The sequence below is a fragment of the Barbus barbus genome (assembly GCF_936440315.1).
Source record: "Barbus barbus genome assembly, chromosome: 44".
NCBI lineage: Eukaryota > Metazoa > Chordata > Actinopteri > Cypriniformes > Cyprinidae > Barbus > Barbus barbus.
In genome coordinates, this window is record NC_136722.1 from 25755001 (window position 1) to 25768203 (window position 13203).

General features: G+C 38.4%; 1 protein-coding gene across 1 annotated transcript in view; it reads left to right on the forward strand.

The window, feature by feature from the left end:
* The first annotated feature begins 5389 nt into the window (after nt 1-5389).
* The window catches only part of LOC306863444 (lethal(3)malignant brain tumor-like protein 4), a 58323-nt gene continuing 50509 nt past the window's right edge, over nt 5390-13203 (forward strand). Inside the window, exon 1 of the mRNA XM_079406781.1 lies at nt 5390-5428. The gene's annotated coding sequence lies outside the window, so the exon portion shown is untranslated. The remainder of the gene's footprint in view (nt 5429-13203) is intronic.

Consider the following 13203-nt stretch of genomic DNA (forward strand, 5'->3'; position numbering starts at 1 on the left):
TCTCCAATCATTTGGGCAAATTTGTTTTTATTTTTCAGACATAATTGTAACATAGGTTTACTTTCAATAATGAAATGTACACATTTGAATAAAACAAAATAACTAATAAAAAGAAAAACCATAACATTTAGTGCACACACATTACATTTGGATCAAGCCTATCTTGATCATTTGGCCATAGATTCTCGTCCACATCACAATGAATGTCATCATTGTTCATGCACCTTGGAAAAAACCTTTTGGCGAATCCATGCTTGACATTGGTCTGATGTCATCACATGCCTCATCCATGGCCTGAAGGAGGGTGGTGCGATCATAGACCTTCCACCTCCATGCTGAGAAAAATTCCTCAGTAGGGTTGAGGAAAGGAGAATATGGAGGCAGGTAGAGGGTCATGAATCGGGGATGGGCCTGAAACCATGCTTGGAACCTGACATTGTCCCACACAATTACATATGTGACCTCGTCACCTTGACAGGCCAGCTCAATTTCATTGAGAAACTCAATGAGATGTGCAGCATTATAGGAGCCAAGTAATGGCCTACATCCTATGACACCATCTTCAGAGATAGCTGCGCACATGGAGATGTTGTCCAGGCACTTGGACAGTGGCCCGCTGGCTGATGATGTTCTGTCCACGGCAACGAGTTTTTGCCAGGTTAAAGCCCACTTCATCAACAAATATGTACTTGTGATGGTTCACATCAGCATCAAGCACCATCACCTGCTAAAAAATATATTTCTGTTCATTTTTTTTACAGCATTGTTCCAATATACATATGAAGTAGGCGATGTATCAAATAGAATCAGTAATACAATATATAGTGCCGTACCTGAACATACTCAGGCCTCAGTTGTTTTACCCGGTCAATGTTTCTCTCAAAAGGCACCAGGTAAATGTGCTTCATTGATAACTGGTGCCTCTTCAAAAGGCAACCTATTGTTGGTAGGCTGATGGATGCCACATTGGCAAAGGTGTCATTATCCTCCTCAATTGCCCGCTTTATTTCTGACAGCCGTATATCATTCCTGGCTCTCTCCATTTCCACCACTGCCCACTCCTGCTGGGCGGTCAGCACACGGCCACCACTATGGGGTTTTCTGACAATTCTAAGCATAGAACAGAGTATACTGTATTGACAAAGTAAAGTAAAGATCATACTGTAAGAATACTGTAGTGTAGCATGTTTGATGAATTTACATGCATTACAATTTACTGTAAATTTATGGTAAAGCATAGTATATATCCTCCACACTTGCCGGTTTTCTTGGCAAAAAGTTCGGATGATAGAATTTACAGTTGATCTTTTTAGATTTGGATCAACTAATCTGTCAGCCTCTGCCATAGTAAGGCCTCGGTTCACCACATGATCAACGATGACGGCCCGGACTTCATTAGAGACAACAGTTCTGCCTCCCTCTCTCTGATGACCAACCCTTTGACAGGCCCCATGCCCACCTCTCTGACCTCTCTGCCGGTGCCCATGCCCTCCTCTCTGACCTCTCTGTTGGTGCCCATGCCCTCCTCTCTGACCTCTCTGTTGGTGCCCATGCCCTCCTCTCTGAACTCTGCCGGTGCCCATGCCCTCCTCTCTGACCTCTCTGTTGGTGCCCATGCCCTCCTCTCTGACCTCTCTGCCGGTGCCCATGCCCACCTATCTGACCTCTCTGTTGGTGCCCATGCCCTCCTCTCTGACCTCTCTGTTGGTGCCCATGCCCAACTCTCTGCCGGTGCCCATGCCCAACTCTCTGCCGGTGCCCATGCCCAACTCTCTGCCGGTGCCCATGCCCAACTCTCTGCCCTCTCTGTTGGTGCCCATGCCCTCCTCTCTGACCTCTTTGTTGGTGCCCATGCCCTCCTCTCTGACCTCTCTGTTGGTGCCCACACCCTCCTCTCTGACCTCTCTGTTGGTGCCCATGCCCTCCTCTCTGACCTCTCTGCCGGTGCCCATGCCCAACTCTCTGCCCTCTCTGTTGGTGCCCATGCCCTCCTCTCTGACCTCTCTGTTGGTGCCCATGCCCTCCTCTCTGCCCTCTCTGTTGGTGCCCATGCCCTCCTATCTGACCTCTCTGTTGGTGCCCATGCCCAACTCTCTGCCGGTGCCCATGCCCAACTCTCTGCCCTCTCTGTTGGTGCCCATGCCCTCCTCTCTGACCTCTCTGTTGGTGCCCATGCCAACCTCTCTGACCTCTCTGTTGGTGCCCATGCCCTCCTCTCTGACCTCTCTGTTGGTGCCCATGCCCTCCTCTCTGACCTCTCTGTTGGTGCCCATGCCCTCTTCTCTGACCTCTCTGTTGGTGCCCATGCCCTCCTCTCTGACCTCTCTGCCGGTACCCATGCCCAAATCTCTGCCCTCTCTGTTGGTGCCCATGCCCTCCTCTCTGCCCTCTCTGTTGGTGCCCACGCCCTCCTCTCTGCCCTCTCTGTTGGTGCCCATGCCCTCCTCTCTGCCCTCTCTGTTGGTGCCCATGCCCTCCTCTCTGCCCTCTCTGTTGGTGCCCACGCCCTCCTCTCTGCCCTCTCTGTTGGTGCCCACGCCCTCCTCTCTGACCTCTCTGTTGGTGCCCATGCCCTCCTCTCTGACCTCTCTGCCGGTACCCATGCCCAAATCTCTGCCCTCTCTGTTGGTGCCCATGCCCTCCTCTCTGCCCTCTCTGTTGGTGCCCATGCCCTCCTCTCTGCCCTCTCTGTTGGTGCCCATGCCCTCCTCTCTGACCTCTCTGTTGGTGCCCACGCCCTCCTCTCTGACGGATCCCTTGTCCACGAGCTCTTCCTATTCCTTTCTGTCTATCCTGCTCCATGTTGAAAGAGATTTCCAGTGTTTACACCCCCACTTTTATATATAGTGACCAATTGTGATTACCACTATGTGAAATCAATTAGCAATAATGCGTATTCATCATGTGTGGTTACATGTCATTTAGATGTTTATACAAACACACATTTTATTTGTGTAGTTCTTCCATTTAGTGCATAGCTAACAAACCAATCTAAACTGTATAGGTTTTCCAGACGGTTCAGTGATTAATCATTAAGAGCAGTTGGATTAAGTGTTGGTCAAATATATTTACTCAAATCAGAAGAGAAGGATATCAAAAGAATTGTGAGCATTGCATTGTGAAAGACAAGTAGTTCTTATGAAAGGTATTTCTTTGATGACACTGATTAGGTGTGGCGAAGAAGTTAATTTTGTGTCTTGTACTTAGTCAACTGAACATATGATTACATGTTTGAACAAACAGCCTTTTTGATGATCTGCTTTGAGTTTTGTCCTAACAGCTGTGAGGTTTTACTACATACTTGAGATAATAGAACCAAAGCAAGCAACAAAAACTCTAATAGAATAGAATAGAATTTGTATCTACATGTTTTATTTTATGTTACAATACTACACTCATTCTGGCAGAACATAAATGGAACAAATAAAATGGACTCCAAAAATAAACAAAAATCATGTTTGTGTAAAAGAAAAAGAAAAGTTTTCTGAAAGTTTTTGGAGAGACAAATCAAGTTAGAACTCTCAGAAATAATAGAAAAAAACATTTATTTATTTTTTTTACTTAAATGTAATTGTTGTCACAATTTATGCTGGATTTAATGTTGAAAATATTTGTATTTACAGTTGTTCTCAGTGGCTTTGGTACATTTCTCGAATCATCCTTGACATTTGTAAAACAGTGCATTTCTCAGAACAACTCGTACAAATAACAAATCACCATGAACTACCTGCAAAAGCCAGTCTCTCGCTCAAAATATTTAGTTCATCTCTCAAACATAAATATCTGTGTCAATGAACGTCAGTGCCCTCAGAATGACAAGTCCTTGTGTACGGATAAGACAGCTGAACTGTGTAGATGTTGTCATTATAACAGTGTGCTCTGGAGGGATGCTCTGATGTAAACTATGGCATCAGTTTGGATGACAGTTACTGTACTGAAATACAGAAGGATGCACTTCTTATTTATGCCATATTTCCTTTCAAAAGTATAAATGTACACATTACTGTATGTGGGATATTGATTGAAAGAGAATATCTGTTTCAAAATGTTTGAATTACTGAGGATATGGTCGATCTCCCAATATTTATCTGCACTCTTCAGTCATTGTAAGGCCATGATTGACAACATTATTTCCTCTGATATGCACCTCTGTCCTTGGCCTCTTCTTCCTCTTCCTCTTCCTCTTCCTCTGTTTTGTCTCTGTACACTTCCATGCATCCTTACTCCTCTTCTTCCTCTCGGCTGTTGTCCCTGATCGTTTTCTGGATGTTCATCCATCGTCAGAATGTGTAACTCTTGTGTTGTCCTCTGTCTATATATGCTTTCCAACTGAAGGGTCATGAGATGCACCTTTGAGCTATTTCAGAGAACTGGTTTGTCATTGGTTGATCTATATTCTCTTCATTAGTGAGAGTCAAGATTCACTTGCTCAATTCATGGCAAATTTATAAAAAGTCGAATAGAAATGTGTAGAAAATATGCTTGACAGTTTATGACAACTAGATCAACCATTTTGCATTTAATGACTTATACGATGAACTAATGACTAGATGTTTTAGCGGTAAGACTATAACAATACATTTTGAGCAACATGACAATAGTAACTGATGATGTAGGAAACAGCAGACAAATGTACATAATCAGTTGCATGAATGTACCAGAGCAAAAGAATGAGGAACTGCTTTTATGATGTGCTCAAGTGACTCGATGATGTGGAGGTTGAACAAGTAGTTTAGAGAATTTCATTTCTGATCTGAGAAATGCTCCAAAGCCTCTGAGAAACACTGTAAATACAAATCAAACAGATGCAAATAGTTAATTAATAATGATTAATTAATTGTTTGAGTGCAGAAATCTGATCTGTTTAATTTATGACAAATATGAATCGCATTAAGTTTATTATTTTGTTAATGTTAAAACTGTGCAATCCAAATGAATGGAAATGCAATTCAGATGAGAAATATGCAATAAATACAAAAATATATAAAAATATATGCAAAAATATGCAATTCAGATGGGCTTTTGTTTAGCTAAACACACTATGACATTTATGATACAAATAATATATTTCATGTTAATGTATCACACTTATGCATTTATAGTACCTTCAATTGTTTAAAATGTTTCTTCTTAATATAATGAATAATTATAAGAATTATAAATATATTATATTAATATATTAATGTTATAATTGTTATAAGAAGTTAATAAGTAAGAAATTGCATACTTTCTGAGGGAAACACGTAGTTTGTGTCAAAGATTTGCTAGTGTGAGGTGATTAGATGAGTTGAGAATATTCTAGAGATGCTGATGTGTTGTTGTTTGCTCTGGTCATGTGATCTCGCTCCTCCAGTAGCGGGCTTGTGTGCTGCGCATGCGCACTGCTCAGTGCTGTCTGTCTGGCGGATCTCTCAGGCTCTGAGTGCGGGTAAGAATTCATCATATGAGCCACATTCTGCGCTTTTGTGTTTAATCTGCTCCACAGGTGTGAGATTGTGTCGCGAGGAGTGGGATGTGTGTGTGAGTTCCCTACAGCCGCAGTTGTGTGTGTGTGTGTGTGTGTTAACGCTGCTCGGCTAATGTGTGTGTTTCTGTCGTTTAAAGCCAGTGGAGATGAAGATGTAGCTCGTGTGTGTTTGAAGTGTGACGCGTTACAATGTTTCTCCGTCAGCCGCTGACGCGCCGCGAATGTTACATTGTTCCACTCCTGCAGTTTCTCCAGAGCGAGATCTGTCGTGTTCTTCTCATCTCATTCTCTGTCTGTCTGTCATCACATGTGTGTGTTTGTGCTGAAGTCGCCATTTTCCTGCTCTCGTCCTGGATGTTGTGTGTTTCTCTTTCTTCTTCAGTCTTCTCGGAGCTGCTGCACCTGTTGAATTGCACTTTTACTTCAGATTTCATGGACCTCAGCTAGTTCCCTCAATCAGTTCTGTGTGACAGCGTTAAAATGGTTTATTGTAGAGAAATGCCGTGTTTACTTTCAGTTTTCAGTTTTGGACTCTTTCAGAAGCAATCCTCAGGAAGGCTTCTGGTCAGATGATGCTGATCCTGACTAAAGTTGTGTTGTTTAGTTAACCCGTTGAATCCCAGATGATTCCCAGACCTGAAAATATCCAAATGTGTCGTTAGTGACCCTTTGAAATCGTTTTTTTTGTAAAAGTGTGTAGAAAAACAGTTTTATGGTCGGTGGGATAATGTGTACTGAATAGTTTGATCATATTCTAGGGTTACTATAATGCATTAATAACTCTTATACAACACTGATAGAAATACTGCAATAAAAGACACAAATACAACCATCAACATATTTCAAAACTGTTACTTTTTTGTAACCTATATCATCAAGTGTTTATATTAGTGCTACCAGTATTACATCATCAATATTGTAACTTATTTGTAACATTTGAACTTTATTTAGTGCAATAGGCCTATTTTGTCATTGCAACATTTTAGTTTAATTTTCACTAGCAACTGCAGCTGGATTTATAATGTATACCTAAATTATTATGACCATCCAGATGTTTAATCATTCTATGACCACACTCAACAAATATATAATACTAGACACTTTGTCTATAACGTGGAGCCAAATCTGTCATGTCTTTAACACACTTTACTAGTCTCTTGTTTTGGCGTCTGATGCAGTCCTCATCTTCAAACAGGAATTAAACTGATTGCACATATTTAATTGAGATCATTTATTTTTTCCATATTTGCAGGAAGTGCACTAAAACATCCATCAGTAAGGTTTTTAGAGCTTTATAAATGAAACCTTTTTTATGGTCACTATTGTGAGCGGTGGGATTAAACGAGTTAATCATCATGTTTTTAATAATGAGGGCATTAAAACCTCTTCATGTTTCATGTCAACTCATTTGATATGATACGAGTGATGAATTTATGCTGGAATGGATTCCATTCAGAAATGGAGAAATGATGAATTTTGCCATCATTACTATAAACTAGGGGTGTGCAATATATAGTCTGTGACAATATCGTAATTGTTTTAACGATGTGTGATTTTAACATTATCGAGTATATTATAAAAACCAAAGAAAACACCCCTACAGAGTCTAGTAGGTTAGATTGGTGCGTGTGCATTTAGAGTTCTTTCATTGCATCATTCAGTCTAATAAATGCATTTAAAATGATCACTAAATTCAAGATATGGGGCAGAAAATTATATATTTATATCATTTCATGTAGTTAATCAATATCACACACAGAGTGCCAGTTTTTCACCTCCAAATAACAGCATGATTACAAATGTTATATTAATTTCATAAAGCAGTTAATATTAAGAGAATTCAGTTTTAGACACCACATTGCCTGTTTTCTGTATTTCACCAACAGAAATAATTCCAAACACAGCTACAGCACAGTTCTGTGTCTCTGAGCAGCATGACGGTGATTCGTTCCTGAATGAATCATGTTTAAATGATTTGGTTCAATCGGAATGAATCACTTATTAACTGTGACTTACTGCCACATACTGGTGGTTTTAATTTCACTTTAAAGTATCTTTTCATTTTTTAAATAATTTCAAATATCAGTTTTCAACATTTTATATTTAAAAAGCACAGAATATGAAGAATATCAGAAACTCCAGGAGTCAGCGGTCCACGGCAGTTCTTAAGATATCAGCACAATAACACACTAAATATCATCTGATTATTATTAGTGATGAAATCCCAGAAAATATTGAGAGATTATTTTTTGTCAATGTCACACACCCCTACTATAAACAATTATATAATTACTGTAATGTATAACTATTATATATATATATATATAAATATGATTATATAAGAATTATGTAAACAGAAGTGACCTTTTGTGTAGTTGACAATGTTATTTTTGTATCATTGAGATACTATTATAGTTTTTATTAATATTTTGAAGCAGTTTTTATATTTTTTATTTTAGTTTTTTTTTTTGTAAATTTGTTGTTTGTCATTTTTCTCAGTTTTTTAATGTCTATATAGTTTTCATTAATTTTATTTTAGTTTTAGATATTTTATCAAGTTAACCTAAATGAAAATGAGATGTTGAATAGATTAAATGAAAAAGGTTTTATATTTAATGTTTATTTTATTTCAAGTAACTACTTTTTTCTTTTTTTAGTTATAGTTTCAGTTTTAGTTAATTATAATAACCCTGATTGCCATCGCAGCCAACGCAGTGCTTTAAAAAAGATTTAAGGTTAAATGCTTATGAATGTAAAAGTTAAATTGTGTTTTTTATATTTTATAACCACGCTTTTTAATATTTGAGACCCCTTTGTGCTTCATATTCTACAGAGTGGCAAACTAATTCATAATATTCGCTCCGTTCATATGCGCTCTAAGAGTTGAGTGTATGATAATAAAGAATAATGATGAATGCTTTATGCAGTAGTTTCAGATGAAGTGCTTCATGTTCGCTTCTGTCATCAAGCATCAGCAGGGCTCCAGACAAAAAAATCGAGTAAGGAGCCATTGGCTCCTATAAAAGAAAAACTTAGGCGCCAAATTATTTTTTTAGGTGCCACAGAATAAAAGTGGTTTATTTTATTATTATCATTTTATTTTTCCCCCATGTGTTTATGTCTTATCTTTTCTAGGCTTTATCAGCATTTTAATCCATCTTGTAGATGATCAGGTCGACCGGGGGACTAAGGTTCACTTAAAGTGTGAATTAAATGTCTTTTACAACTTGACATATACAATCAAAGAATTGTTCGTTACACAGAATCTGTACCAATATCATGGACCATAAGCATCACTTGGCAACTGAGTGCAGTGCATCCTATAAATGTTGTCACGTCTTTCACACATTCAGTCTGTTTTTCTTCATTAGTAAAATGCAATTTTATAGGAGGAGTTGAATCATGTACAACAGAATAAGTAAAAATATCAATATGCAACAGCGCATAAATATAGCAAAACGCTCCTCTTTATAGTTATTTTTCTAGCTGACTGATGAGTTTATGGACACTGAGTGGTTATTCTGAGGTAAATGTATTACAATGCAATGTTTACAAGCTTTATACATTTCCTCAGTTTGAAACACTGAATGAGCTTTTACATAAAACATTTCAGTAAGTTGTACTATAGGCTTTCTTATTGCCTACCTTTTGATCATGTTCATTTCATACTATAGTAGTAAATCGAAATATATAATGGGTTCACTTGCTGCTTTAACTGAGGTGCTAAAGAGATCGCGCCTGAGCATTAAGTGCGATACTCTCCGCTCGCGCGACCCGGACGCATACACGGACCGTGTGGACGCGGGGTACTGGTGTTTATATTACCGAAAGTGTGCGCTTGTGGTCCGCATTAAAGAGCACCCAAACCGCATCATTTGAATTTCGTAGCATTTTAAAGCTGATACTTTGTTTATTAAAAAGTAAGACAGCACAAAGCTTTTTTGCAATTACTGGATGGCAAGTGCGCTTCAAATAACAGGAAGTCCATGCATTAACAGAGCACAGCATATAGACTAAGATCTCGATAAGAAGATCGACCGGACAAGTGTAAATGCATCTGGTTGTTGAAACCACATATGGTAATTTTACTCCTCCCATAATATTAAAGTAATAGACGTGTCACGTGTGAGAGCGTTTTATAGGCTATATGGCATGTTATAGTCAGATATGACAGCGCAATGCAACACGCATCACCGCGGATGAGTAGCGGAGTATTTCTTCAGCAAGCGACGCGCAAACTGAATGAACCTGAAAGTAAGCCGCAGACGCTCAACACACAATCTTCTTCATTAAAAGTAGCGAGACTAGCCTATCTTTCCAGTGCTGATGCCGCGCGCTCTCATGTTGCGGTCTGTGATATTGAAATTAGCTGATAATTAATAAAATTATCCATTGCTTTCATTGACGTGAACTCCGTTATATTTGCATATGAAGCGGGAATTGAAGAACGGATTTATATCCGTTTTGCGAAGACACATTTATGTGGCCAAGTGTAAATGGGGAAACGTTTTAACAAATCATATAGATATCCGACCAGAGAAAATGCATGAAGTGAGCAGGTGTAAACAGGCCCTTTCAGGTCTCTCTCACTGCGTTCAGCAGACTGTGTGCGGCAGAGACGAGGACTGTTTGAAACTCTTTCCAGTAAAACTTTGATGCGCATCGTCTTATGTAAGTTTAATACGTGAACATAACAAAAGATGTGAGCGCAAAACAATCGGGAAAAAAGTCCTTTCATGCAAATTATATATAGTCGCCAGTGGCGACCTCAGCAAAAACTTCACTCGCAAATTAATATTTTTGGTCGCAAATGCGACCATTTTAGTCGCAGTTTGGAGCCCTGATCAGTTTAGAGGGATTCTTTTAAAGCGGATGTTATAGTTCCAGGAATAGAGAGCTAGTGTAAGTGCATTAAAACAGCAGTGTTAGCAGCTCAGAGGAAGCGCTGCGTCTGTGTGAACGAACGGGGTGGTTTAGTTAACTGGCGTGTAATGGTTGTTTATGTATATCAGAAGTGTCTTGTTGGTGGATTTTCACGTGCGATCGGCTCGTAACGGCAGATAATGCTGCTCCTCTCTTGTTTGTTTGGACTTCTGTGCCAGGAAGTTGTTGAAATGTTTCCTGCTGAATGGCTGCCACGCATCACTTCCTGCTCAGCTGTGAGTGTGTGTGCTTGTGTGCGAGTGTGTGTGTGTGAGTGTGTGTGCGAGTGTGTGCGTGCGTGCATGTGTGTGAGTGTGTGAGTGTGTGTGTGTGTGTGCATGCATGTGTGTGAGTGAGTGTGTGTGAGTGTGTGTGTGTGTGTGCATGCATGTGTGTGAGTGAGTGTGTCTCACAGAGAAAGTTTTAGAATTTTTGTCATATGTTAATGTAAAAAATCTTGTGTAATATAACTTATTTGTTTGTTTTCTGGTTTTTATTGTATTTGTTATAATTATTTTTTTTAATAGTTTTTGCCATTAAAATAGCCTAAGATGCTGACATGGCATTAAATAAAAATATACTATTACCTGGTTTCATAAAAGAGGCTAAGAAAAACGGGGACTAAAGTCCAAAACCTGACTTGAAATAACCTAACAAATCAATCGGGACTAAAGCGGTTTCACAAACGACCATTTAAGTTCACACAATCTGACTAATTGGATCCAGGTTCAGTGAGTCAGGATAATGTGATGTGCACGCTGTTCTGAAGCAGCCCTTAATGTCGATCACGATCAGATCGATGCACCATGGCAAACAGAGAATATCTGTGCTGTTTAATGCATTTGAGACGGTGTGTTTTCCTCAGTGCATAACTGATACGTCACAGGTATATTCTTCATCTGTAAATGTTAGAAAGTCATGCAAATATATCCATATATCTGTCAGGAGCGGGCGAACACTGCTGTGCTACACAGACAGAGCAGAATAGAGTAATAGCACAATAATTCTGAATAAAATATACATTCTGCTGAAATATTTGTGGTTGGACATTAAATGTCCAAACGTTGTTAAATGTTTTAATCGTACATATAAGTGTATTTTTATGATAGCAGTATCTGTAAATTAAATGTAAGCTTAATACCGCTCTACTAGCTCAAATGAGTTACATGTGTTCCTCTTATCAGTTCAAATCTAGTCCGATTTCTATTATTTTCGTTTTTAACTTTTAATTTAGTGCTTTTAATGCTTTTAGATTGTAATGTTTAATGTTCTACTAATAACCATAAAAGGTACATCTGTCCTCAAACCCCAGAGAAAGGCTGCATGGCTGGAAACTGAACTCAAGCAGCAACTGTGTTCAAATGATTCATATCTTCAAAAAAACATTAAATACAGTTGGTTGTAGCCTATAGTTGTATTTATTTGATTATTTAAGTTGCATTTTCTGTATACTTTTATTTTTGGACTAACTAATTGTATGTGAGAGAGTCATATCAATGCATTCCTGTTGGTCAGAGTTAGAGGAGCTATCACAGTGAGCTTGAGCTATGATAATTCTGCTTTCGGAAACCAAATCAAGTGTATTCACACCAGGAAGATCCGATAGTTCACTTGCTTTGGTCCGGACCAAATAGAATGTTTGTTTGTTTGTTTGTTTGTTTGTTTGTTTGGTGCGGTTCGCTTTCACACGGCCCTTTGTGCAAGTGAACCAGAAACTGTAAACACAACCAGACATGTGCCAAGGTCATCCATTCATTGGACAGGAATTCTCAAGCAGGGAAAACAGGAAGTGCAAAAACAGAGTCCATTTAAATCAAACCAAACAAGACTGGTGTGAATACACCCTAAACCAGACTAACTGAAATAGGCCTGGCTCATTTGGTAAACTAGTTTCATGAAACGGGCCCGTGGGGAAGCGCATGTTCTGTGTTTTCCATAGTTTGTGAAGTTTTATTATCATTATTATTTGTTGTTGTTGTTATTAGGCAGTTATTTTAGTATCATTGAGATACTTTTATAGTTTTCATTAACATTTTTAATCAGGTTTTTTTTTACTTCGAATTTTATTAATTTTGTTGTCTGTATTTTTCCCCCGTTATTTTTTAGTAGTTTTTGTTTTAAAATAATTACTTATATTAAAATATATAGTTTTTATTAATTCAATTTCACATCGTTACTAAATTAAAATGATAAATGTTGCCTTGGCAATATGTATATATATAAATTGTTACTTGAAGTAAAATAAATATGAACTGAAATAAAAAACAAAGTAAATGTTAAATGGTTTGGTTTTATTTTAAGTGAACTATAATAACCTGTTTTTAGGTGGTAATCTTTTACTGTTTAACTCTGATGTTGTGTTCTGGTCAGAGAGGATGTTTCTTTTTCCAGAAAGTGCTCGTTTATGTTGTTGAATTGGACTAAAACTTACTGACACAGGTTATAAAAATTTCCCCAAAAAACGTTTTATAATTTTTGTACTTTTTAGGGGATTTTTTTCCACCTCACCTTACACTTGTGCTGTTCCCAGTCAAAAAATATCAGCCTAAGATTCATAATTGTTATGAATTTCTTGTTATGATTTTCATCCAATAGTTTTCTTGATCTGATCTTGTGCAGCTCAAGTATGTGATCCACAAATAATGCTTTTTCACTCAGAAACTGAGGCGCATGAGTTCAGATCAATGAGACCTACAATCAATCAGCTCCAGAAGGAAACACAAACCTGTGCTCATCCAAAGAAAAGCAGCTGATAAAAAGATTGAATCCCAGATTTACCATAATGAGAGATTTACAAGCAGGTCATTTTTGAC